General features: G+C 36.9%; 1 long non-coding RNA gene across 3 annotated transcripts in view; it reads left to right on the top strand.

Moving 5' to 3' along the window:
* Positions 1 to 24,453, top strand: part of LOC121487206 — a 33,648-nt gene extending 9,195 nt beyond the window's left edge. For 2 of the 3 annotated variants that reach the window (XR_005986792.1, XR_005986791.1), the window contains 2 exons: positions 17,470 to 19,903; positions 22,428 to 24,453. This is a non-coding gene — a long non-coding RNA (uncharacterized LOC121487206). The remainder of the gene's footprint in view (positions 1 to 17,469; positions 19,904 to 22,427) is intronic. The other variant, XR_005986793.1, reaches the window with a different exon arrangement.
* Positions 24,454 to 26,578: the final 2,125 nt, after the last annotated feature.

Raw genomic sequence — 26,578 nt, 5'->3', positions numbered from 1 at the left:
GTGGTATATTATTTTGACTTCGGAGTTCCTCTGGGAGTTGAATATTATCCCATTTTTATAAGAGAGAGCAAAGGCTCAAAAATGTTAACTTTCCATAGTCTAGGACAATTAGAGACCGATAGAGCTCAGTTCCATACATGTCTGTCTGGTTTTTGAATACTCTCCTGAACTACTCTGAGAATTCTATTCTTCCTTATTTGTATTTGCTTCATTTTCCTTATAAACTCAATGGACTAATGTTAAACTTCAATTTTAACGAGACAACCTGCTGCCTGACCTGTAAAAACCTCACCTTTTCTCTTAGGAGCCATCTTAATTTAAAGAGCTGCCAGTCTAGGAAGGGTCAGTAAGCTTCTTCCTGTTGAATTATCATGCCTCATACACTTTGTTTTATGGCTTCAGATTAGAGCTAAAGTCCTCCCTTGTTATTCATTGCCTTGTTTCAATAAGGACAGAGTTGGTTAATGTTTTACTGGGAAGATCCCCAGTGGTCACAATCTGGCATGTGAGAAAAATTGGATTTATTTATCAATGTATAACCAGCTGTATGGGAGATATCTTTCCCCACCCATTTTCTTCCTTGTTGGTTACTTGATTTGGGAGGAATGTGCATAGTGAAAAGAGATACAAATTTTGAAGTTTTGGTTCTTCAAAGGGAACAATCAATTCTGGGTTCAGTTTCCCTATCCTGCCCCTCAAAACCTCAATTTTTAAACTCTTTATTCAGAAGATCATGGACAAAAGCTAAGCCAAAATCAAGATGAGAGAGAAAATTGTTAGCAATGTCAGCTCTGGGGACAGTCATCCTTCTCAGTATTCCACTGACCTTGTAAATTTAAAAACTGCATAGTCCTAGATGAGGATGGCTCAGAAGCAGCAAAATGAGAAGGATAATAACCTAACACTGCCAGCTACAACTAGACACAGAATGTTGGGGCATGGTTCTTGAGAAGCCTCCTCAGAAATTACCTTTCTAGACTTTGAATTTTTTTGCAGTCCTGTGTCCCAGGACTTTTTGTGTCCACTCATTTTCTACTCCTAGTTTAAAAATTTTGCTCAAAACATTTACATAGTGTTTATCATTATCTCAACATAGAAATATTGAATTCCAACAGGAGTCAAACAAAATATGTCAAAAGCAAGAAAATCATCACAATGAAGTCCTTTGCTATTCTTTTGTATATTTAGACACTATAGTGCATCTCTGTAGTATAATCATTGTTTCATTTTAACTAAGGAAAACAATGAAATAAAATTTTCTGAATTTAAATTTACTCTTTCGGTTTTGGAATAATTAAAGTTGTACCTGGGCAGTTTCACCTTTTTTGTGTATCACTGGATTTGCTCCCTGAATTAGTTTAGGGCTGCCATACCAAAGTACCACAGACTGGGTGACTTAAAATAAATTTGTTTTTTTCACAGTACTGGAGGCTAGAAATCCAAGGCCAAGGGGTTGGCAGGGTTGGTGTCTTCCTTCACATGGTACTTTCCCTTAGTGTGTCTGTGTCCTAAGCTCCTTTTCTATTAAGCCCCACCCAATGACCTCTTTCTACCATAATTACCTCTTTAAAGATCCTATCATCAAATACAGTCACATTCTGGGGGACATATTCAGGTGTAGGGGAGAAAAAATAGTTTCCCCTTCACCTTCTAGGTTCTTGTCTGAGAACTCCCACCTCTAATCATAAAACACAAATTAGCAGGAAAAACAAACAGAAGTTTAATAACATGCATACTTCACAGTGATGCCCAGGAAAACTGAGTAACCTCTGAAGTGGGCCAAGCCATCACCTTAAATAGTATCTTCAGCTAAAGACAAAAAAATGTTTGGGGGTGGGGAGGTCAGTGTTGGGAGGTTACTAGGAAAAACATAGTCAACAAGTAACAAAGGTGTGGTTGTTATGATGCCTTCTTTATTGATAAGAATTTCTAAAGATTTAGTCATCTTTTTCTGCCTGGTACAGAGAGGGAGACAGCCTTACAAATGGAAATTTTTCTAATAAATGTAAGGTTTTCATACAAAAGGAATACTCCTATTTGGATTTCAGAGCTTCTGTTGTTTGACTGTTTCTTAAAAATATTTAGCCCAAAATAATCAATATGCCAAAGAAGTAAATTTTGGATGGCAAATTCTGCATTCCTTCAGGGGGTTAAGGACTTTGACATATGAGTTTCATGGGGACACAATTCAGCTTTTAATACTCCCTAAAATCTATTCACAAGCTGGCAAGCAGGGTGATCCTTGCTTAACAAGAGTCAGACTGAGTCATTTCTCAGCTCTCAGTTGCCATCTTGCACAGCCCCATCAGGTGCCTTGCATAGAGGAAGACTTAATTCATGGCTTTTTTTTTTTTTAATGAATGAATGCATGTTTTAAGTGTGCTTTTAAAACTTCAAATTGGTGTTAACATTTGTTTAATAAAATGTAGCTCTATCTACTTTTTCCGAAACTTCATGTAATAACCAAGAGTTTTGGTGTTTCAGGATTTGGAGTTATTTTGATTCAGGTGTATTCTGTACATTTAATGCATCCAAAAGAGAATTTGAAAGGCACAGAAAGGTCAAAGATCAAAGATTTTATGACTGTGTCATTTAGTCCTGTACGAGTTATCTTAACATACCGTGGGCAGCATATTTCTCAGAACCACATGTAACTGACGCAGCGTTGAACTCTAAATATCCATACAAAGTAGAGAAGGCCTTCTTTTGATGTAATTCTCTTGATATCAGAGGAAATGTGCATCAAACTTTCTATTCATAAAGTATAACTTAGTGCTTTTAACAGCAGGCTTGGTAATTAGTTGGGCAATTAAGGGACCATAAATTATAATTTTAACTCAGATAGACATCCTCTCTAACACCTTGGGAAGTCCATTTACCATTACTTTCTCTATTTTCCCATCTATAAAATAAATCTAAATATAGATGCTCCATAAACTTGCTGACGAACTAAAGAAAGATAGGTTTAGAAATGGAAGAGGTTTTGCAAGGTTATCTGGGTAGGTCCCCAGCTTCCACGCACATTAATTTTGTAAGGATAGACTGTTGCATTCTCTAGTTTATTCTTGAAAATTAAATATATATATATAATGTATTTTAATGTTTTTATAGAGTTTTATGTGAATAATGCTACAAAGTGATTTCCATATATTTTAAGTGTGTATTGTATGGAAAGCTAAACATTAACTAATGTCTGCTACAGAGGTAAATATATTTACCAGCTGTAAGCTTGGTTGCATCTTAAATTTCAAGGTCAATCATTAATGTATTTAAACTAAGGTAATTAAAGGTGTTAGTACCTACAGATCCTGATTCATGGCCTCCTCTCTACATATCCTATTCTGGATTTAGAACTGAGCTTTAATATTCCTTTCCCTTTCTGAAATCATGTTCTTTTAAAAGTGCTGGCTTGTATTTCCTTTTCTTATTTTGTTGCCTCTTTTTCTCTCTCTCATTAATACATACTGTGTTACAACCAAAACCTTCAATCAAACCTTTTATTCATTTTTACTGTTCTGCATTTCTGTTATCCCAAAGGGATTTTATTCCTATAATATTTACTGCTGGGCCACATTTAATCATCTTATCTTTTTTGAGGAAAAAACCCACACATATCCTTTCTTTTCTACCACACTTTTCCCCTGGGACCCTGATGGAGTTGAAATTCATAATACTTGAGAGGTTGCACATTTTAGAATGGTGTCACCATTCTAAAGGTGTCCTATGGGCGTGGTCCCCAATTTAGGTACAGGAGGTAGAAGTCTACCGGTGTCCTTGCCTTTTAAGGTCATGTGTTAGAGAAAAAAAATCATTCTGTTGCTTATTAAATTCTTGACACCTATTCAGCTCTCTCCATAGGTGTTAAGATGCAACAAGGCAGAGAGAGATAAGGCTCAACTCCATATAGAAGAACAAGTAGTGATATTTAGTTAGAGAGTGGAAGGGGTTGGGGCGAATGGGTGGAAAATTCTCAAGAGGACCCATCAAAGGTAGGGGAAATTCTTGTTAAACTGATCTAGCAATTGCTGGAGGCAGACCAGGGTGAGGAGAGAGCAGGTGTGAGATGGTAGGGCATGAGGAATTTGGTAGATATGAAGAGTGGTCAGATAGGAATCTGCTTTTCACAGATCCTTTCCCTTTCTTTTTTTTTCTGTAAACAGTTATGAAACAATTATTATTAATAGATTGTATTTCCATAACACTTTTCTTCTGCCAGAATTCCCAGGGGATACCACATACAGAAATTAAAGGGACGCCTGGGTGGCTCAGTGGTTGGACACCTGCCTTTGGCTCAGGTCTTGATCCTGAGATCCTGGGATCGAGTCCCACCTTGGGCTCCCTATGGGGAGCCTGCTTCTCCCTCTGTCTGTGTCTCTGCCTCTCTCTCTCTCTGTGTCTCTCATGAATAAATAAATAAAATTAAAAAAAAGAAATAAAAAAAACCCAAACAATTATTTCTTACACCTCTTAACTCCACCTGATGTCTAAAGCAATCATTGTTAATCTCAAGAATTTCACAAGTATTTTGAGTTAAGTTCTGTAAAATCCTCCAATCTTGGAGGATGGCAGCCTATTAGGATGAAATATTTGGAGGATGAAAAGCTTTAAACTTTAAAAACAACGAAGAGGTATATGAAATCTGACATTCTGGACAGAAAGAGCCTCGAAGAAAGTGAAGAAATGTGTAAATGTTACATATTTGGGGGAAGAGTTTTACAAATATCCAGCCAAATCTTAACCAGAAGAGCTTTCTAAATAAGGAGTCACTTTAAACTTTAGAGTGTTTTTAAAGTCTAGATTAGAATCTTAGTCAAAGAGTATGATTAACTATAAGTTTCTGGTAAAGTTTGGATGTCATAAAAATGGCTAGATTTTGTGCCTGTAACAATTATCTTTCATCAGTGTCTCTTAATTCTCAGTGCAAAAAGCAAAGAATGGCTAATCAGTTGAAAACAGACTATACAGTATATGACACCGAAGCGTCATGTGTGAAGGTATCACAAACATAGGGGATTATTTCAAAGACAGATACATATTGGATATAGAAACAGTGATAAACTTCTCACAGAATACAACTGAACTCTTAGAATCCTATAAACATAAAATGTGATTATTTTTTTCTTGGACTTCACTACATTTAAAATAAGTTCCATTTTCTTTTTTGCTTATACATGATAAGTTGTCATGTCTCCATTACTTAGATTGTAGGCAAGAGTCATTGTCTGAGGTCAGGCGCTTTGTATAGACTTTTTAGAATTATCTCTTCTCTCTGGAGACTCCCTAAAGTTTAGACATTTCCTTGATCCTGGTCACTCTGGGAATTAGGCTGTAGCACATGGTAACTGAGTCCACTAAGGTCACTTGTCAGAGTTAATACCTTTTAAAAAATCAATAATTAGGACCACAGCTTGTCTGAAACCGGCTGATGATATGTAAGTCTATTTGTTTTCAGAAAATCCTGCACACTGACATGGCTCTTGAAATCAGTGGGGCAATGATGAAGTGGTTAATCATTTGTTCTCTAGCCTTACACATATCTGAACTTGTCATTAATCATCAGTGTCTGTGGGTGTGCTTGCATCTTTTTTTTTTTTTTTTGGACTGGTGAGTTATAAAAAAACATACATAACCGGTGAGTGATGATTAACAGAAAGAGTGTGGAGAAATATTGGCGCTGCCAGTTCATTGTTTTGTGCTTAACTTTTGCCAGTATTCATTACTACAGAAGAATATTTGAATGACTTCATGTCAACACTATGACAAGCAGTTCAATCCTTCAGAAATATTCATAAAATACTTTGAAGCCATGAAAATTTTCACTGTGGCATATAATGATAAATCATCTCTCTCTACCGCTCTTGGTGTGTATGCCTAGGTTCAGACTTGGAAGAGTATGACCCTCCAAAACTGAATTATAGTTTACGTATGGATTATTTTAGGGTCCTGGGTAGTTTTTTCCCTAGCTGTATATTTCCGCATGGTTTAAAAATTATTTAGGTTCCGTAAGTCTAACTGTATTCTTTCAAAGTTAGATATATCTTAGTTAGATTTCAGGGAAATTCTTAGACCTGAGGCAAATGAATTTTCCTAAACTTTCTGGACCAGACACTAACCCTTCTGGGGTTTGCTCTGGCCTTGAGGCCAAACACCACCCACATGGGTGTCTCAGTAGTCAGAATTGCTAAGTCACCTTTTGGTTCTGTGAATCTGAGGCTTTTCCCTTTCTATGATTTTTTTTCCATTACTGAGTTGGTCTTTCCAAGGACAAATTTTTTAGCTGCTAGAATGTGAGGCACACAAGCCTTGGCTCTTGGCAGTTACTATTATGTCTCTGGTCAATTTTCTAGTTGCACCGCTAGCATTTAGCTTTGATCAATTAGTGGGAAAATACATGAACAAAATTCCATATTGGTCAGATCTGGCTTTCATAAGGAAAGCAATAGCCATGTGTGAGTTTATGAGTACATGCTCCTAATCACTGAGCATCTCAGACAAGTTTCTTTGACAAACATAATCTTTGCCTTCCTTGTGTCATGTATTTGCTTCTTGAATCTCCAGTGCCTTACTAATTCCTTTGTTTTTGAGTGCACAATACTTAATCCCTGCTCGTTCTACCTCTGAGTCCCACAATCTCATAGAATGTTTATAAGAAATATTTACAGCATTTGTTTTTGGAGAGAAAAAATCAGAATCCAGAGGATTGGCTTAATGATTTGAAACAGTGGTATTTCAGGCATTTGGCCCATGATTCACCTTTTAAAACCTTGTCTGGTGTGTAGGAGACACTCAATAGATATTTTTTAAATAAATGACTGAACACTGAATTAATCTTTAATGGTGCCAGCCAACCTCACCCCTTATCATGCACCTGCATTTGCTGGTTAAACATTTCAGAGTTTTTTTTTTTACTGTGATACAGTCTGATATTCAAACTCCTTATCTTGTCAGTCAAGTTTTAGAATAGTATGCACCATACATACTCTTTTTTTTTTTTTTCATACATACTCTTAATCTTGCATTGTGTCCCAGTAAGAGAGAAATTTTAAAAATCATTAATGCTAAAACTGTTATGTACTTATTATATATGAATAGCATACATATAGTACAATATTTTTTTTTAATGATGGCTGAGGGATTTGAACATCATATATTAGGTAGGTATTTGAATATTATCTCTTCTCAGACTACAATATTTAATGTTGAGAGCCAACTGGTTGAGATTTTCCTTCTCATTGATTTTCCTCTTCATTGATTTTTAGTCATATTAACCATAAAATCATTATGACAATGTAGTAAATATATCCATGGATTGTTTCTTTTTTAGTTAAATTTCTTTAATGAAAACTGCTGGCTGACATATATTTAGAATTGTTTTCCCTGTGTTTTTTCCTATAATTTTGGATCATTTAAATGGAAAGAAAAAGTCGAATGATGCAACTTTAAGCAAAATATCACCATATAAAATGAATACACAATCTGAAATGTTATGATGATATTAATTAGTAAATAAAAGCCAAGTCTAGGAAATCCAGGAAATCAGACTTTATATATGAAATTGTAGTACATACTACAGTGTACTACAGTGCTCATACATGAACGCGAATACTTCCCACCTGTTTTTGTTGGAACATTTTAAAAAGGTGAAGAAATATATTTTGACAATGATGAAAACAATAGGAATTTATGATATACAAAATATTTTCCCCTAGATTTTGTATTTATGTAGTGGTAGCAATTGCTAAAACAATGAGAAGACGGGGAAGATAGATTTACACTTGGTATTAGTAAGACTTAAGGTTTAATTTCTCTAGCCGTATATCCTGATACTTCTTCCCAGTGTCTAAACATGTTTAGCTGTCTTTCTCTTCAAAGATGTAACACCACACCAAATCAAACCAAAATGCCTGTCTCAATCAATTTCTCATCTGGCTTCCGCCTTTTCCAATTTTGTACTCGGATCCAAGATTCTTACAAGACTTGTCTACCTAAGTGGCAACATTTTATCACTTTCCATTCACTCCTCAGTCTACTCCAGTCTAGCCTTTTCTTTATTTCAGCAAACTAGTTTTCTCTGAAATCATGAGTGAAATCCTCATCCCTAAATCCATACTTTGCTTCTCAGGAGCAACTGACACTCTGGTCGCTCTCCCCGAAATACTCGCTTCCATTGACTTGAGCTATATGGGTCTTTCTTCTACCTTTCCTTTGCAGGCTCTTTTTTTCTCTATTTGACCATTAAATATTGCAATTCCTTAAGACTCAATCATACTCTTTTCTGGTTTTTGTGTATTCCCCCTAGGATGTCTTCTTTACATCCATAGTTTAATTTACCATCGGCATGATAAGAACTCTGAAGTTAGTATTTTGATCTCAGACTTCTCTTGGCTTCGGTTTTGCATGTATGTATTGTTCCTACTTAAAAATCTCTTTTTAGATGTTTCTAAGGTGCCTTAAACTCAGCGCACCCAAAACTACACTCATGGCCTCTGTCCCAAACTCCATCCTCCTGTGTTTCCTGTGGCAGTAAATGTTATCTATACCTCTGATCACATCTCATTCATCCTTCTGTGCTCTGCTCCAGCTGCACTGGCCTGTCTGCCATTCTTTGAATAAACCAAGAAAATTTCCATCAAAAGACCTCTGTACTTGCTTTTCCTTTTGCCTGGAATGTCCTGCCTCTAAATCTTTCCAGGGCTATTCCTGGAAAGTCTTTATTCATTTCTCATCTCAAACGTGGCTGTCTCAAAGAAACTTTCCCCTGAGCACCTTATCTAAAGGAGTGGCTCGCCTACCCCTGCTGTTCTCTACATGTTGCTATTTTTCTTTTTTATGCTTATAAATATCTATTGTGATGTTATTTTTATATATGTATTGCATTTTCCCAAACTAGAATCTAAGCTTCTTAAAGAAAGTTACGTGTTTTTTTTTTTTTGTTGTTCATAACTGTCAAAAATAGTGTCTACCAAATACTACAAGTCAGTTTTACTTTTTGGTTCTCAAATTCATGTCTCTTTATCCCCATTGCTACTACTCTTGTTTGAGCTACCATCCTCTCATGTGCAATAGCTTCCTTAATTACTAAATCCATTTAGTTACTTTTCAATACACATATTTTCTGCCCTGCAACTAGAGTGGGGTTTTTACAGAAGCAAATCTGATAATGCTTCTTTACTTCTTAAAAACATTTAAGCATTTTCCCATTCTTAAGGTAATGATACAAATCTTTAACATGGGTTATGAAGCCCTGAGTGATGGCCTTCATTTCTTAATGCTTTTCCTCTTAGTCTCTTTCTTTTTAACTACTCTGTTGTTCTGAAGGTTACTCAAAAGCACCATTTTCTTCCTATCTTCAAATCTTTTATATTTTTCTTTGGCTTGGAAGTTTCTTCAATTGCATTCACTCACAGCTCTGGACTTTATCTGGTTAATTCCTATTTACTTCTCAAATTTCAATCCAAAGTCCAGTATACTCTGTGTCTGGCAATGTGCTATGTGCTAAAATATAACGGTAAGCTAAATATATCTACTTTCTTACCCTTTAAATCTAGAACAAAAACAATATAAACTTACTGGATTCCCCAAACTAACTCTTTCTAACCCCATTAGCCCTTTCAGAATTTCTAAATATATATATATATTTATGCATTTATGGGATGTTTTTGATTTCTCTCACTAAGCAATAAGCTTCATGATTTGCAATATAGGTTTGTGGAATGAATGAATGCATCATGTCCATTGAATACATACTTCTTAAATACTGTGGCACATGTCAGGACTCAAACTTGATTTTAGTTATTAATATGATAATATTTTGCATATTTGTTAAATATATACAATGAAGATAGTTTCATGGTTAAAATTTGAAGCATCTGTTATTACATAGCTCAAGCTTTATATTCTGTAACATTTTTTTTCTTTCTCTTGTAGAATCTAAGTTTCATTTCCCTGCACATCTCTAATTCTGTCTAATAGGAATCTTGCTCGTGCTCTTGTTTACAATATCCTTTGATGAAAAATCGCAACTTTGGTCAAACATAATCCTGATTGAATGGGCTCAGTGGTCTTTGCCACAAGCATTTAAATTAATCTGTTGGCAACAGGGAGAGAATGCATTTCTTTCTATTTGGCAGGATATTAACTCATTTCAGCCATGGAAGCTGTAATTTTCTGAATGGTATCCTAGTGGCTGGCAAAAGTTAATGCAGGTTTCTAGTCCCTTTCTTATGCCAATGGTACAATTTACACACTGAGAATCTGGCTAGACATACGTTGAGTTAAACCAGTGCCTGATGTAAAACATGATGAGTTCAGTTCAGCAAGTATGTTTTGAATTTTACTCTGTGGAAACTCTTCTTTTTAGCACTAGTGGGGGATAGAATAAAACGTATGAGAAAGTCAGGTTTTTAAATAAGATTGTAGTCTTATTGGATAATAAAATGCACATTTCCCTGGGGACTTCATGCCATCATCTGAGAGCATTACTTATTTTTGACTTCTTCCAAAACCTGATCCCCTGTTTCAAATTCAAATTCAAATTCAAATTCAAATAATTCAAATTCAAATTCAAATTCAAATTCAAAATGATTACTCACTTTTGAAATCTTGGAATTCTATCTATCATTCTATCTCTTTTCTTTTATACCATGTGTCTGGTAGGTCATCATGGTATCTCTTCCTTTTCAAAACTTACTCTTTTTTAACCCCATCGCTTCCATTTCTGTGACCCACATTACCTTCTTTCCTCTTCAATGAATGATTTTCTATTTGAGATATTAGAAATAAGTTTCTATTCAAAAAAATTTTGTAAATGATTTCATAGAGATGGACCACTGGAATGTCATTCACATAGACAAAAATGTAAGCAGTACTCCAAGGGCTGCGTGAGGAAGTGGGTCTCCTATGATGTATCATCTAGCCAACCATTGCTAAGTTGGTTTTCAAATGTTTGATCCTTTCAAATGAGAAGAGATTCAGTACTTAATCAATTTTAAAGTGTGGTGTCTCTAATGGTGGTAAGTTCTTCCTATAGTGTATAGAAATCCATCTTTTCTTTTTGGTTCTTACTATTTCTCCTATTTAATAATCTAAATATGTGAATAAACAGCAGTGCCCTACGAGATCTGAACGTCATCAGCTATATTAATCTTTTCTCTAATTGTTTCTCATAAGGTGTCTAGACACATTCAAAACTCCCTTAAACTGGGATAGTGCTGGAATATAGTTCTGTAGATTTTAGTATTTTTTTTTTCTGCAAATTTGTTTGTTTTCTCACAAGTGAATTTTGTTTTACCCAAGGGACTACTAAATTTAGTTGAATTTAATGTTGTAAAGATACTATTATATTTCAAGATACTTGTTCCTAAATATAATGAAGGGAAAAAAAACATTGTAGGCAGAAGGGTACTTTGACAGCCTAAACCCAACAGATTAAAATAATCAGTTGATAAAATTTTCATTTTAGTTATTATACAAGGCTAAAGAAACCAAGAGTCTACATTTGATAAAGTTTAAGAGACTCAAAATTGGAGGAGGTATTTGAGCCTGTTGTACTGAAGTGACTTTATTTTTATCTCTAACATGAATCTTTATTAATATTTCTTGGTGTAGAATATACTTGAAGTGACAAGTTCGACTTTGAATAATTGGTTAATATAGCAACTATTCTGTGCCTCGGTAGTTGGGATAACTTCAAGAAAATCAATATAATATTTCAAATATCCTCCTTGTTAAGATTGCTCATTTTCCAACAAAAGAGACATAAAAAAGCTCAAAAGCAAATTTTTTGTTCCCAGTATGCTTTCAGGAGATAAGAATGACATTGTCTCAATACTCTTTCCTTTGGAATACGATAAGAAATAAATAATTATTTAGGATACAAATCCTGAGAGCTAGTTAAAACAGTATACTTTGTAAAAGCAGCCTATCTTTTTTTTTTTTTAGCAGCCTATCTGATTTGTTGAGCACCTGCCTTGCAATTCTAGCTATTCATAATTATTTCTATAATCCAGAGGCAAAAGGAAGAGAACATAGCCACAGCATATGTAATTGCAGGAGAGACAGAGCTCTTCCTATTCTTGGTCATTGCAGCGAATGGTAATACTTCTTTCAGGGACAGGACTTTGTAAAGGAAAGAGTTTATTTTTTTCATATCAGCCCTATAAGCAGGGACCATTTTGATAGACTTAGGTAGAGTAGCCCAGGGAGCATCATATCAAGTTCTCCCTGGATGAACCTTAATTTTATTTTCACTAGTCCCCCTAGGATAAATGATGGCCCTAACCTCTTTGTATCTCTTTGCACCGAGTGTATTAATGCTGTCTATTTTAGTACCCACATTTTTTAATGCACTACAGTGTTTGAATTCTTCCCTTAAACAGTATACTGTCATTATATTCAAACATCCCCTATGATGTACTGATTGCCATAATCAGTGGGTATATTTCTGCCTTTCTCTTGTTGAAACTTGAGGTGGCATTTGATGCTTCTGTGACACCTTGCTGTCACATGCTTCTCATAATGTACCTCTCTATACCCTTCATGTATGTGTTCCTTTCTCTTTATCCATCTCTGAAATGCATGTGTTTCTCATGTGGCGGATCCTGCTATTACTTACTCAATATCCATTCTTCCTTTTTTTCTTTATCAATGGAAGACCATACTACAGATAAATATAGTCACTTCTCCAGACTCTTAAGAGCAGTCCCAGGCAATGAAATGTAATAAATTCTAGAAGATGGGCTTATGGGAAGACTGTTGCTTTCTAGATAGAAAGGGGCAGGTACCTTTTCTCTTTCTCCTTCTTCTTGCCAAGAATGCGAAGCATGAGCATCAGATAGATAAGCCAGTTTTTGACCTTGAGGATGAGAGTCACTTGTTTAGAAAAGCAAAGGTTGATTGATCCTGGGTTTTTTATTGCCTTCTCTGTCTGCCACCCCCTGATTTCTCATCATGTCATAAAAATAAATCCTTCATTGGTTAAGCCAGTATGGTTTTTGTTTATTTGCAACCCAAAGCAAGTCATGCCAATCTCTGCTATCGTATTGTGTTTTTAAATTTTTAAAAATTAAAAAAATGTTGTATTTGTTTTTTCATTTTTTTACTTTATTTTTATATTGTTTTAACTACCAATTAACACAATGTCCTTCATTTTAGTAAAAACTCCTTACATGCAGAGGTTGAGTTTTTCATCCATCTACCCAAACTACCTGGCACACATCTGGAAAAAAGCAAGAAGTCATTCTTTGATTCTTTATACATGAATAAGAAACATACTTGGGAATCACAGAATCCATGGAAAGGTCAGCTTCATTCTTTTCAAGATTTGATGGATTGATTGATTTAAAGAGAGCATAAGCAGGGGGAGGGAGAGGGAGAAAGAGAATCTCAAGCAGACTCTGCACCTAGCACAGAGACTGATGCTTGGCTCAAACCTATCACCCCAAGATTATGACCCAAGCCAAATTCAGGAGTCGGATGCTTAACACCCAGGCGCCACCCAGGGCCTGGGCCACCCAGGCGCCCCAGGTCAGCCATTTTTATACTATTTGAAATTTTGACTTTTTAAATATGTTTTTGGTAGAAAGTATGATAATTTTTAGTGGGGACCCTAAGTAATAGTAATTTAGTACAAGGTTCCTTACAACCAGGAGTTGAAGAAAACCTAGTAAATATAGGGGGATCAGCTTGAAATAGATTATCTCACCTAATGTCATAGAAAGGAAGGAGAGAAGGAGGAGAGAATGGCTATTAGTTAGTAAAATGGAGATAATAATGAGGCTGACCTTGAGGGTTGAAATGGGTCAACACATGTGAAGTACTTAGAACACAGTAAATAAGCACAATATGAATTAGTATGTAACTGGTGCCTAATATATTAGGTATTATTATTGTTAAAATAACTTCTCCAACCCTCCTCTAATAAATTTAAGTTAGATATATCCCTACCCATTATACTATATGCATATTTCTATTTTTGACTTATCGACAGGCGTTATAACATTGTGGAATTCAAACCCAGGGCATATGGGTTTGAATTTTAGTTCTGTTACTTACTGGCTATATGATCCTAAGCATGTTAATAAAGTGGCTCTGGGTCCCCTCTCATAAGAGATTGGGTAAACCTTGTTAATATGGCACTCCCCACCCTCGCATTCTCTTGCTAACTTGTTCTTGGCAGGAGTTCATCCAAAGCTGTGCCACAAGTGTGGCAGTGTGCAAGCAGCCCCAACAAATTATCTGCTATGGGAGGGGAGCTTGAGCCACTTTAGAAAAAGTCCTTTTCCAGGGCTGGAGGGGTGAGTAGGCCGGAGAGCACAGGGGTGGGCCTGTGGTGCCAGCAAGGTCCATGGTAATTCCTTTGGGATGGGATCTGCAACCACCTCAGAACACTCCTGCTCCTCTAGCACATGCTCTGAGATAAGTAAACACATCTCCCTTCCTTATGCCCCAGGTGTTTTTAAGATCTTTTTAAACTTCTGCTTCTCTGCTGTATCTCAGAGGGGCTCTTGTGCTCTCTCTTTAAGGGTGGGCTCTCGTTTTCCTTTTGCCCTGTGGGGCCTCCCAGAGCAGCCTGATGATTTGTACAGTTCCAGGTTCTAACCCTGCCCATTTTAAGAACCTATAAAGGATGTTAGGCCCCTCTGGTTTTCAAAATCAAGTGTTCTGGGCATTTGTCTCTCCAGTGCTGGTCTCTTGTGCCTGGAATACCTGGTGTGGGATGTGGCCCTCTCCCTTCTCTGCATCCCTATTTGGCTCCTGACTGGGTCTCTGCCCTTTCTACCCTCTTTGTTGTGACCTCTTTTCTTTTTTTAGCTGTGGAGAGTCTCTTATGCCAGTCTTTGGGTCATTTTCTGGGCTATATATCCTGATGTAAACGTTATGTAATTGTATCCAAGGAATGATGTGAGCCTAGGATCCTGCTACTCCCCCATCATCCCCCAAAGTTAGTATTCCATTGTTTTTATCGATTAACTTATCAGTGGGCACTTGGGTTGTTTTCATGTCTTGGCTATTGTAAACAATGCTGCAGTAAACATGGGGGTACAGGTACCTCTTTGAGATAGTGATTTCATTTCTTTCAGATATATACCAACAAGTGAATTGCTGGATCATACTGTAGTTCTATTTTTAATTTTCAGGGACCCTCTATAGTTGTGTAAATTTACATTCCCACCAAGAATGCACATGGGTTCCCTTTCCTCCACATCTTGGCCAGTACTCATTATATCTTGTCATTTTGATAATAGCCATTGTAATAGGTGTGAGGTGATACCTCATTGTGGTTTTGATTTGTATTTCCCTGATTATTAGCAATGTTGACACTTTTTTTTTTAAAAATATTTTATTTACTTACTTGACAGAGAGAGAGAGCAAGAAAGTGCACAAGCAGAGGGGAACAGCAGGCAGGAGAGGGAGACGCAGGCGCCCCACTGAGTAGGGAGCCCGACATGGAGCTGGATCCCTAGACCCTGGGATCGTGACCTGTGCAGAAGGCAGATGCTTAACTGGCTGAGCCACCTAGGCACCCGACACCTTTTTTTTAAAAAAAGATTTATTTATTTTAAAGAGAGAGAAAGAGAGAGGGAGAGAGATGGAGAGAGAGGGAAAGAATCTTAAGCAGACCCTGAGATTGTGACTTGAGCAGAAATCAAGAGTCAGATACTTAATTGACTGAGCCACTCAGGCACCTCACAGTGTTGATACCTTTTAATGTACTTGTTGGCCCTTTGAATATCTTATTTGGAAAAATGACTATTCATGTCCTTTGCCCTTCTAAAAAAATCACATTTTATTTTACTTTTTTGCAATTGAGTTGTAGCTATTGCTATAAATGTTCCTCTTAGAACTGTTTTTGCTGCATTGTATAATTTTTTAAAGATTTATTTGAGAGAGAGTTCACGTGTGCACATGTGAATAGAGGGAGGGGCAGAGGGAGATGGAAAGAGAAAGGGAATCTCCAGCAGACTTCCCAATGCATGAGGAGTCCCAGCCATCCATGTCACAACACTGAGATCATGACCTGAGCCAAAACCAAGAGTTAGATGCCTAACTGTCTGAGCCACCCAGGTGCCCCTGCATCTCATAAATTTTGATATGTTATGTTTTCATTTACAATTCCCTCAAGATTTAAAAAAAATTTTTTCCTTTGATCTCTTTTTTGAAGCATTAATTGTTCAGGAGCATGTGGTTTAATTTCTGCCTATTTGTCAATTTTCCACCTTTTCTCCTTTTATTGATTTCTAGTTTCACACTCTTATAGTCAGAAAAGATACTTAATATGATTTCTGTCTTCCTGAATTTGTTGAGATCCTTTTTGTGTCCTAATATATGCTCTATTGTGGTGAACATTTCTTTGTACACTAGAGAAGAATGTGTGTTCTGCTGCTGTTGGATGAAATATTCTATATGTCTGTTCGGCCCATTTGGTCTATAATGTTCAAATCCACTCTTACCTTATTGGTTCTGTCTGGATGATCTGGATAGATCTGGATGATCTATCTAGTGACAGGACTGTGGGCTGGTCTCTACAACCAGTCGTGGTTAGTGGAGTCTCAGGCTGTGCTCTGAGTTCATACAGGGCCACAAGCTATGCCCCCAAGTTGGGTGGGATCCTTAGCCATGCTTCATGATCAGGTTCCTGGCTGTACTCTTTTGTTTGGCAGAGTAGCTGGTTATGCTTTTTTTTTTTTTTAACTTTGAGAAAGAGAGAGCACAGAGAAGAGTAAGAAACAGACTCCCCACTGAGCAGGGAACCCCACATGGGGGTTGATCTCAGGGCCCCAAGATCATGACCTGAGCCCAAGGCAGTTGTTTAACCAGCCGAGCCAGACAGGCACCCCTGGTTATCCTCTTTGGTTGGGAAGGGCCCTCGGCTATATTTTGTAAATGAGTGGAGCTACTACTGACTGTGCTCTATGGTCAGGTGGGGTCACTGTCTGGGCTCCCTTTTTGGGTGGAGTTGCAGGCTGTGCTATGTGACTGGGTGTGGTGACTAGATTTGTTCCCTGTCTGGGATGGTTGTAGGCTGTGTTCAGTAATTGAGAAGGATATTCACTGGGCGAGTGGTGTATGTTGGACTCTGTGGCTGGGTGGTATCATCCTGGTTCCAGAGCTGCCCAGTGTCACTGTTTAGGCTCCTGCCAGTTGTGCTCCAGTTTCCTATGTTCTCTGTCTAGGCTTCTTGGTCAGGAGGGGCAGCAAGCTATACTTAGGTTGGGTGGACCCTCAAATTTGCTTCCATTCCTGGGAGAGGCTATAGAACAAGCTCCACTGCTGATATGGTTCATTGGCTGGGGACCCAAGTCAGACGAAACTGCCAACTAAAGTCCCTGGTCAGAAGGGATCACTGACTCGACTCTGTTGATGGGCCGAGCCTCTAGCTAGGATCTCTGCTCAGGCATTGCTACAGGGAAGAATAAGATCTGCCAAGATCTGAATACCGGTTGCTATAAGCCCTTCTCCCTTTTCCAGATCTCTGACTGATCCCCAGAGTCAAGCCCCACAGATTTCTCCCAGTGATTCCTGAAACGTGAAACCTGAGTGAGTCTCTCCGGAAGTGTGCCACAACCCTGGGGAGCTAGATATCCACCCTGGAATCTCTTCCTGCTGAAGAAACTATAGGCCCAAGGGGGCTTTCTCAGAGCACCACTGTGCTGGCCTTGAAGATGGGTGATGTGGTCAGGGTGTAGTTGCTTTTACCGTTCTAATGTGATATTCTTGGTCTCTGTGGGTCAGGGTGGGTGCTTCTGTCTCACCCCTGGGGGTGGGCTCTAGAATTTTCACAATGGCGCCTTGTTTAAGAACTATTGCTAGTTGGTCTTCTTGAAGAGGGGGCCTGAAGTCAGGAACTGCTGATTTTATCCTGATGACTGAAATTGAGCTTTCTGCAGGCAGGGTTTGTGACATTCATTTTATAAATTTCTAGTAACTAATGCTGCAACAAGTATATCGTTGACATTCATCAAGTCTTTCTTGAATGCATAGATCATTTTTTTCTTTTTATATTAGAAAGGAACAAAATTAAAAGTAAAAATAGATGAAGTTTTATTTAAATATTCTAAAGTTTATTGTTCAGAGTCAGATCATTGGCACACAATGGGTTTCACCATTCCTCTGCTAGTATTTCTTTATTCCTGTCAGATTTGATAAGGACTATAATAAAACTTAGAGAAAACATTAAACTGCTGACACTTGAAATATCCTGTTAGAAAATCTGATGTTCCCACTATTTTCACTCCCGTGGTTCCTGACTGTATTAAGCAGGTTTATTTAAGGGCAACTTAGGTCATGAGAGAACTTATTCTGGGTGACAGATTATACTGAGCCTATACTTTGTGTGTTTCCGTCACAATGCACTGTAAAGGATTTGTCGAGTTTCCTTCTTCTTCTTTTTTTTTTTTTTGAGTTTCCTTCTATTTTATCATTGAGGTACCAGATAAACTTGGGTCAGGTGAGTTCCTCGTACCGTCATACACTTGCTGCTGGATATTGGGCCCTCTGCAAACAATCTTCCCAATCAGTTTGAAGATTTTATACAGGTGTGTAACATGATCCAAGTTTGTATTTGGAAAAGATCAATCTGGAGCTCATGGGAAGAAAAACTGGAGAGGAGTGACAGATCAGTGAAGAGACATGCAGTAGCCCAGGCCAGGAACCTAGACAGAAACAATCACGGGGTGCAGACGTTGCCACAAAGGTTTTATGAAATAACACTCACCCTTATTTCTTGTGATGCTCGTTATTTTTCCTTCCACTTTATTCCTTCATTTCACTCTGTTCCTTTTCCATTCTGTTCTACTGTATTTACGATGCATTTACATTCTGATACACCAAACCACCAAGTTGATTTTTACAAACTATTAAGAGGTCACAATCCACGGTTTGAAAAACTCTGCTTTAAAGATCCTCCTGAACCTCATATGGTTTAAAGGTAAATTCTACTAGTAATACCTTTATTGAGAGTAGGCTAGTGTACAAGAGTTTCTAGGAGACTAATTAGGGCCCTTGTGGATCTTCACGCAGAAATCTTGCTGAGGAGCTCTAAACCAGTTAGTTAATCATTTATTCATTTCCCATTCAGCCAGAGGATATTTATGGACTGCCTCCTCTAGGGCATTGTGCTAGTTGTTGGGGCTAAAGCGCTCAACAGAGGGCAGATCCAGAGTTTCTGGGGCTTGACACCTACATAATTTGGCGACTCATTTTGAGACAAATGATGTAAAATTGCAAATATAAAATTAGGTGCCAAGTCATTATTTATTTAGGATGAAAAAAGATATCACACCATATTCTTTTTTTAATTAACTTATTTAAATTCAATTAGTTAACATAGTGTATCATTAGTTTCAGACGTAGAGTTCAGTGATTCATCCGTTGCCTACAACCCCCAGTGCTCATTACATCCTGTGCCACACCATATTCTTAACGCCTCAGGTCCCTTTGTTCTAGGATCTCTTCAGGGAATTTGCTGAAAAGGTTTACACAGTAATGCGTACTGACTGCAGCCTTGTTTCCCTCCTCACCTGGGACATCCTGCAGCTCCTACAGCTTCCCTCACTCACAGGGGCCTCTTTAGCAAATGGACCACAACCTGATATTCATTAGCTTCAAAGTAAATCCATTTGTGTTTACTTCCGTATCAACATGGGCAAGTCAGACACAATGAAAGGACTAGTCCTATGATACATTATTCAAGTATTTTGTGAGACAGAGAAGTACAGAGAACTGGTAGGAGAACATAAAGAAAGGAAATCAGACAGCCTTCAGCAGAGAGAAGATTTTCCTAAAGAAAGGCCAGCTGGAGAGAAGGAGTCCGAGCTCGTGTGCTGTAATCAGATCCGGGGACTGGTGCTGGTTTGCAAACCGTCAGCAACAGACCAGGACAAGACACATCCAGAAACTTAGAGTAAGTGTCTAGAACCTTTTAAAACAACCTGAAGAAATAATTCTGTGTCCATTACACCTAATTATATGGTTTAATCTTGCATTTTGCATGCCTTCCTATAATTCTGTTTTTCCAGAAATTCGTTTTTCTTATATTTACAAAGGTATGAATCTGCACAGATATCAGGAAAAAAAACCTGGTTCTTCCTCATAGGTAAATTGAGAAATTGTCTGGGACTCTCCTTACAGCAGAACCCCACTGGTCTCTGCTTTCTGCATGCCATTCTTAGAATAAATAAAATTAAAAAGAAAACAAAATAAGATTTGGAATAAGAACTAGACATCAAGAAGTATTATCTTTACCTTAATATAGAAAACTTTAGTAAATAAGAATATTTTAAAAATAGGGTATGAGAGTTTAGAAAACCTCAAAAAGGGGCATGGAAAATTAGGATGTGATAACTTTTAAAAAATGTATCAAATAACTAAAGGATAAATGACTACATAATATAATTTAGCATAGAATGAGTTCAGATGACAATGACATTTTTCATGTAGGAGCTCAAAACCAAATTGATGTGCATGTACTCACAGCACCAGGTTTGTTTTCTGGCTGAGAGCCAATGGGTAGAGATGGATTCCTTGGTCTTGTCCTGGGTGTGTGACGGTTCCAGCATCCATGTTGCTTTAAAATGCCAAGGAAGGAGGAGACACCAAATTCCCTCAGTGCAGGGAGTATGCATTTCCACATCCGTAGTGTGCAATCCAACAGCAACGCCATTGGATTGTCAGATATTCCTATGGAAGTTGATCAAATGGTGACATAGTGATCACATTGCCTAGTCAACAGAACATCTGTTAGAAATAAAAGGACAATATATTTCAATTTAAAAGAAATCCACAGCAACCAACTTTTTGATATTTATGAACTAAGAAAGAGTTTGCTTCTAAAAACATTTAATTTCATTTCACAAAGGTCAGTAAAAGGATGTTTAGGCATTATAGGAAGAGATATGCATTTTACCTTAAACATCAGCCGTTAAATCCTTTTTAAAATAATTTCTAAGTGTTCAAGAGGATTTAACCTTTTCATAAAACTTTTATTAGATTCATGGACAGAAAAAGAAACCAGTATCACATTTCTATTGAGAATTTCCCACTTGTTTTCTCCATCTCCTATTTTAAACTCATCACATATTTTCTACTTTAAAAAAATATTTTTTTAACATGAGCCCTAGTTTCTCAAGTAAAATTTATGTAATTCCTCTCACCAATAAAATAGCTAAAATTTGGTCATCTCAAGAAAGGCTTTATTAATACAGCACAAAGCACACTATTTTTAAAAAGTTGCTTCTCATAAAAAATATTTAAAGTATTATTTTTTTTCAGTTGAGCTAAGCTAGCAGATTATCTAATCATTTGCTTACCTCTCTAAGCTCCTGATTCTTGCAGGGTTACTATATCACAGTCTTCTAAAATTAATTCATAATTTTGTCAATTATTTTTCTTGACAGATTTAGAACATTGTGTATTGGGTGCGTTTAAAAGTGTTCCTATATTTACAAAATAGCTGGAATGGATGACTTTTTTATTGTAGCATTCTTCTGCCATTATGTCATAATTGCTTAATTTAGACAAAGTAATGCCATGTCACAGTGGTAATTTAGCAAAGATAAATCACATTTTTGTTAGGTTGTTTTCCCTCTGTGTAGTTAGAATTATACACTTATATGGAGCTAGTGAAATTTATTTATTTATTTATTTTTTTTTTAATTTTTTAGCTAGTGAAATTTATAAATGGAATCCACTTTGAACTGAATTTGAAGGAAAAAACATCTTAACTGAGATTAATGCAGAAAAGATTTGTGTTTACCTGCATTTCCTGTTTTTGTTATTAATGTTTGTGTAGATACTTAAGTTTCAGAAAATTGAGAGAATTTTAGAGAAATGTCCTATACCAAAAGTGGAGCACATGGATTGCGAATAATTTATGTGAATCATTGAAAATACACCTGTCAACAGAAAAGGAAACACAGAGAGAGGACTTGGGTCTCTGCTGGATGGATATTTTTTTCTTACAACATTTTTCTCTGTTTTGTACCATGACACAGAAATGTAAATGTCTCTTGGATAAATTGATGTTGATGGCATTTTCATAAATTGTGCTTTCATGAATACTCTCTGGTCACAGTATTTGGAAAGTGTGATAGCTATAGATAGCTTTGTGTTGGTTAGACTACTGCATAACTATTTTTCTAATAGCATCAAGGAATGAATGAATGAATAAATGAATGGTACTGGGGGATACTTGGAACATTGATTAGAAGTCATTAAACCCTTGAAATATTTAAGATTTGCTAGAAATTCAGTTTTTCCATGGACTTAATTTGGAGAGTGTGATATGTTGGTTAGGTCCATTTCCCAGACTCCTGGAGGAATTTTTTTTTCAAAGAAACAGCAACACATGCTTGTATACTTTCTCTAATTTTCAACGTATTATTTATTTTTCTGAAGACACATTTCAAAGGTGAAAATACTTGTTGCAGGTGCTGTGGATCTAATTACAGAAGCACACAGATGTCATCACAAATACAGCTTTAAGGCCCAGGATATAAGTTCAGGGTTTGAAGCCCAGACCTCCGTTGAGGTAAGATCCATGGTTCTGTAGCAAACTAACATTAAGTGTTCTGAAAATGAGAGGCATGGTGAAATCTAGTGGTGCTTTGCTCCCATTTTATTGATGTAGTTCACCTGGGTCCAAATGCAAACTAGATAGACATTCAGTCTTATTTTAGTTGGCTTCATTTGGGCTAGTTTTGATATACAGTTGTCAAATTAGATATGTATAGTAAGAGAAATACAGTTAGTTATGAGTACAGGTGAAATTAAATTGCTCATAAACAAGATAGCTATGAGAAGGGGAATAATTTGTTGGAGTGAAAAAAAGTGGATTTTGGATAGTATATGTATAAAATAGTATTACTCGATCATGCTTACAAAACATCTTTTGTAAAATCTAGATAAAGAAGTTATCCATTTACTCCCTTAAAAAAGTAATCAGTTTACCCCAGACATGGGTGTGAGAACTTAGCTTTCCTTCAGTTCAAACACATTATTACACAGCAAAGAAGAAAAGAAGAAAGAGATTAGGGGGAAAAGCTACTTAGTAGAGGCCAGAAGCCTCTCCAAACTGAATTTTAAGTGCTGCTTCTGATGTAGGTTTCTTCTTTTCATTAAAAAGGGGTATTAAGGAAGTAACACAAGCATAATAACTGTTCACACAGCCCCTTTCACAAGTTATTCTTAGTGGCTTGCATTTTTCTGGGCCTCGTGTTGGATAGTGGAATGGAACTGGTGCAGATGGTGGAGAAACAAATTCTGTGGAAGTGGCCACAGTGAGCAATATGGTATAATCTCAGACACAGTGTTTTCATTGTGCTTGATGCATTCATTCATTTGCAGATGAATTCATTTGCAAATTACCCCCAGCTCATATCCCTTTCAAACTAAGAATATGTCATTCCAAGAAGGCCAGCACAACCATGACCCACTAGATTCTTTAAAAGCCTGCCCTGGTTCTGGTTTTCCCCACCCTCTTTTATTTCCTGTGCAAGGCTGGAAGAGTCTCAGTGAAGAAAGCATGGGCTCACGCAGAATACGAAGGAGTTCCCCCAACTAAGCATGCCTGGACATTTTCCCTACAGATATTTCATTCCATGTCCATTTGAAGAACGAACTGAAATTGGTGAAATTAACCATAAATTGATGGAGTAATCTTGGGAGAGAAGGAATTACTTTAATTAAATTTACTTTGTCATCATGGATGTGCAGTATGTACATAGATACCTATTTTATTTAGTGGGGGGAGATATCTTGCATATTCTTATATTGCGTCAAGATTGTCTCTAATGCTTGGAGGTATAAAAGGAGTAGAGAATGAAATTCTTAGAAGAAAATAAATCACAAAAGGAACTATTGGTAAGATGGGATATAATTCTCCAGTAAGCAAGAATCAGTGCTGGAGGTTTCACCTGTGTCTTGCAGCATCTCAGGATAGATTGGCCAGAAAGATTCTTTGCTAATGCTAGACCCTGACTTTTTGAAACAGCCTCCACCTGCAAGTTGCTCACACCTGACAAAGGCATCCGGGCAGAGTGGAGTCTGGTTCTGCAGATAATCCATCCTTGATAATGAAACCGTGGAGCTGAAACCTGAAGAAATGATGACCTCAGAGTCCACTAAGTGCCTGTAGAGGAAAGGCCAAAATTTTTCCATGCAGGGGATTTAGAAAAAGTGAGTGTGTGAGATGAACAAGTAGCTTCAACATGGCCCGATGGTCTTCATTCTGTGCTCCCATCTCTATCACATTTGCTCTTCAAATTAGTTAAAGGGTCATTTATGTGTGAACTGAAGTGTATAACTAACTCAGTTTTGTCCTTCTGTTTGAATGATACTCAATATATTATTATTAACGACAGGAATACTTTTTTTTAATTTTTAAAAATTCTTATTTATTTATGATAGTCACACAGAGAGAGAGAGAGAGAGAGAGGCAGAGACACAGGCAGAGGGAGAAGCAGGATCCATGCACCGGGAGTCCGATGTGGGACTCGATCCCAGGTCTCCAGGATCGCGCCCTGGGCCAAAGGCAGGCGCCAAACCGCTGCGCCACCCAGGGATCCCAACAACAGGAATAATTTAAATAGGTTTTGTTCCTTTTACATAGGTTGTCCAATTTTTGACATCTATCCCAAGAAAGGTGTTAGTACGGATCGGTAGAAATAGTGAGAACTATGAAAACACATTGATCACTGGAAACTACTGTTGTTTGCACAAAATAAAAAACTCCACTTTCCTTTTTTTTTTTTTTTTTTGGATATTAGACATTACTTCAAAATATTACCTATATTCGTTCTCACGATATTCTGTGGGCAAATATTGGGGAGGATACTAGATGCTAGGTGGGTAAGTAATCATTTACAGAACTCATTAGTGGCTCATTTATTATCACTCTGAAGTAAAATATCTAGTTACTTGCCTCTCGACTCTCTTCACTCCTGCACCATGAGCATTGAATTGAAAGATTAAAAATACTGTTGCCAATGTTGCAGTGTTACAACACACTTTTTCTCCCCTCTCTCTACAATAATGAACAAAAATAGCCAGCATCTATTATATAGTTGGCAGTAACATACATTTTCTTTAATCTTCACAGTGTTCCTTCCATAGAGGCATATTATATTCTGTACTTATAAATGAAAGAACTGAACCAAATAAAATAACCTATGTGTAAAGTCACATAACCCATAGTGTAAAGATTTCAGAGATGAATCTCTGGCTCCCAGACCTATGCTTTGCACTCTGTTTTCAACTACCTGTGCAAATTTTCCTTTGAATATATATATGTCATCAAAAATATTGCCCATTATATAATCCTGCTGCTATCTCAAGATTGCATCTCTTATGGAAGGAAACATCTCTGGTAAATAAGGAGGGGGGTAAATATCCTCCATCACTCTAATTAGAATAGATAATTTTTGTATACTGATAACTTGATAGCTTCCAATATGATGAAAAGAGCATAAATACCATCATCATTTATTTTTAAATAAACTTTTAAAAATTTTGGAAAAAAATAGATTTGTATTAAAGATAATACAGATTTTGTATATACTGGAGGATGAACACTGACCAATAGGCTGGCTGTGTTAAAGTTTATCAGAGAATTCAAGGACAGGAATAAAAAGTTTAGTCATTTGCATTCCCTTCCCTCAAAGAACACTGTGCTGTTACGATGTACAGAGTCATAATCATTTTTTGATAATCCTTTGCTTAGCACAGTATTGAATGAGTGAATACAATAAAAATGTAATTCTTAACTCATTTTTTTACATGAAATTTTTTTTTGCATGAAATTCTCAAAACATTATTTTTTAAGAGTAATTTGATTGAACTGGCAGGACAGTTTGGTTAAACTACTTGAATGTCTAGCTATTTGTAAGAGTTTAAATGAGACTTCCAATTCATTTCTTTTCCGGAAGGAAAGGAGTATCAGATTAAATCTTTTTGTGTGTAGAAGCCCCCAAAGTAAGTTTTAGTTTGAACTGTGTTTCCCCACAGTAAACTGTAGTTTCAATGTGTTTGAGAAAACTAACATATTTTATTTTTCCTTGCCATTTCTTTCTTTCTTTCTTTTCTTGTTTTCTTTTATTTACAAAAGAAGTCACTTTCTGTGGAATTGAGTATATATATATATGTTTGCTATAAGTACACGTTAAGTTTGGCTAAAAGAAGAAGGGACATGGGAAAGTTCATTTTGCTACCCTGTTTGCAGTCATAACACCTATTTTCTGAGATTCTTGAACATTTCATTAAATTTACTTTAAAATTTAATTATGTAAAACCAGTGCATTAGGGCTTGTGAAATCATCATGGCTTGGAAGATGATCACTCAAGAGCTGTACACCCAGGGGACCTGGGAGGTTGCATTACCAATTACCAAAATATGCTTAATGCAAGCCCATTCTTCCTCCTACATGATACAGCATTTATTGGAAACGTTCCAAAGCCTTATGAATATGTATGCCCTAAATTGTCCATTTAGCTTAGCAACAAAGAAGTGTTTCCTGTTACATTGTACAATATTGGCCATCAATTACTTTTAAAAAGGGTGCTGCACACGATTTTGAATAAGCAG

The sequence above is a fragment of the Vulpes lagopus genome, chromosome 3, assembly GCF_018345385.1.
Source record: "Vulpes lagopus strain Blue_001 chromosome 3, ASM1834538v1, whole genome shotgun sequence".
Classification (NCBI taxonomy): domain Eukaryota; kingdom Metazoa; phylum Chordata; class Mammalia; order Carnivora; family Canidae; genus Vulpes; species Vulpes lagopus.
The sequence above is the reverse complement of the archived record's forward strand: the minus strand, read 5'-3'. Positions and strand labels throughout refer to the sequence as shown.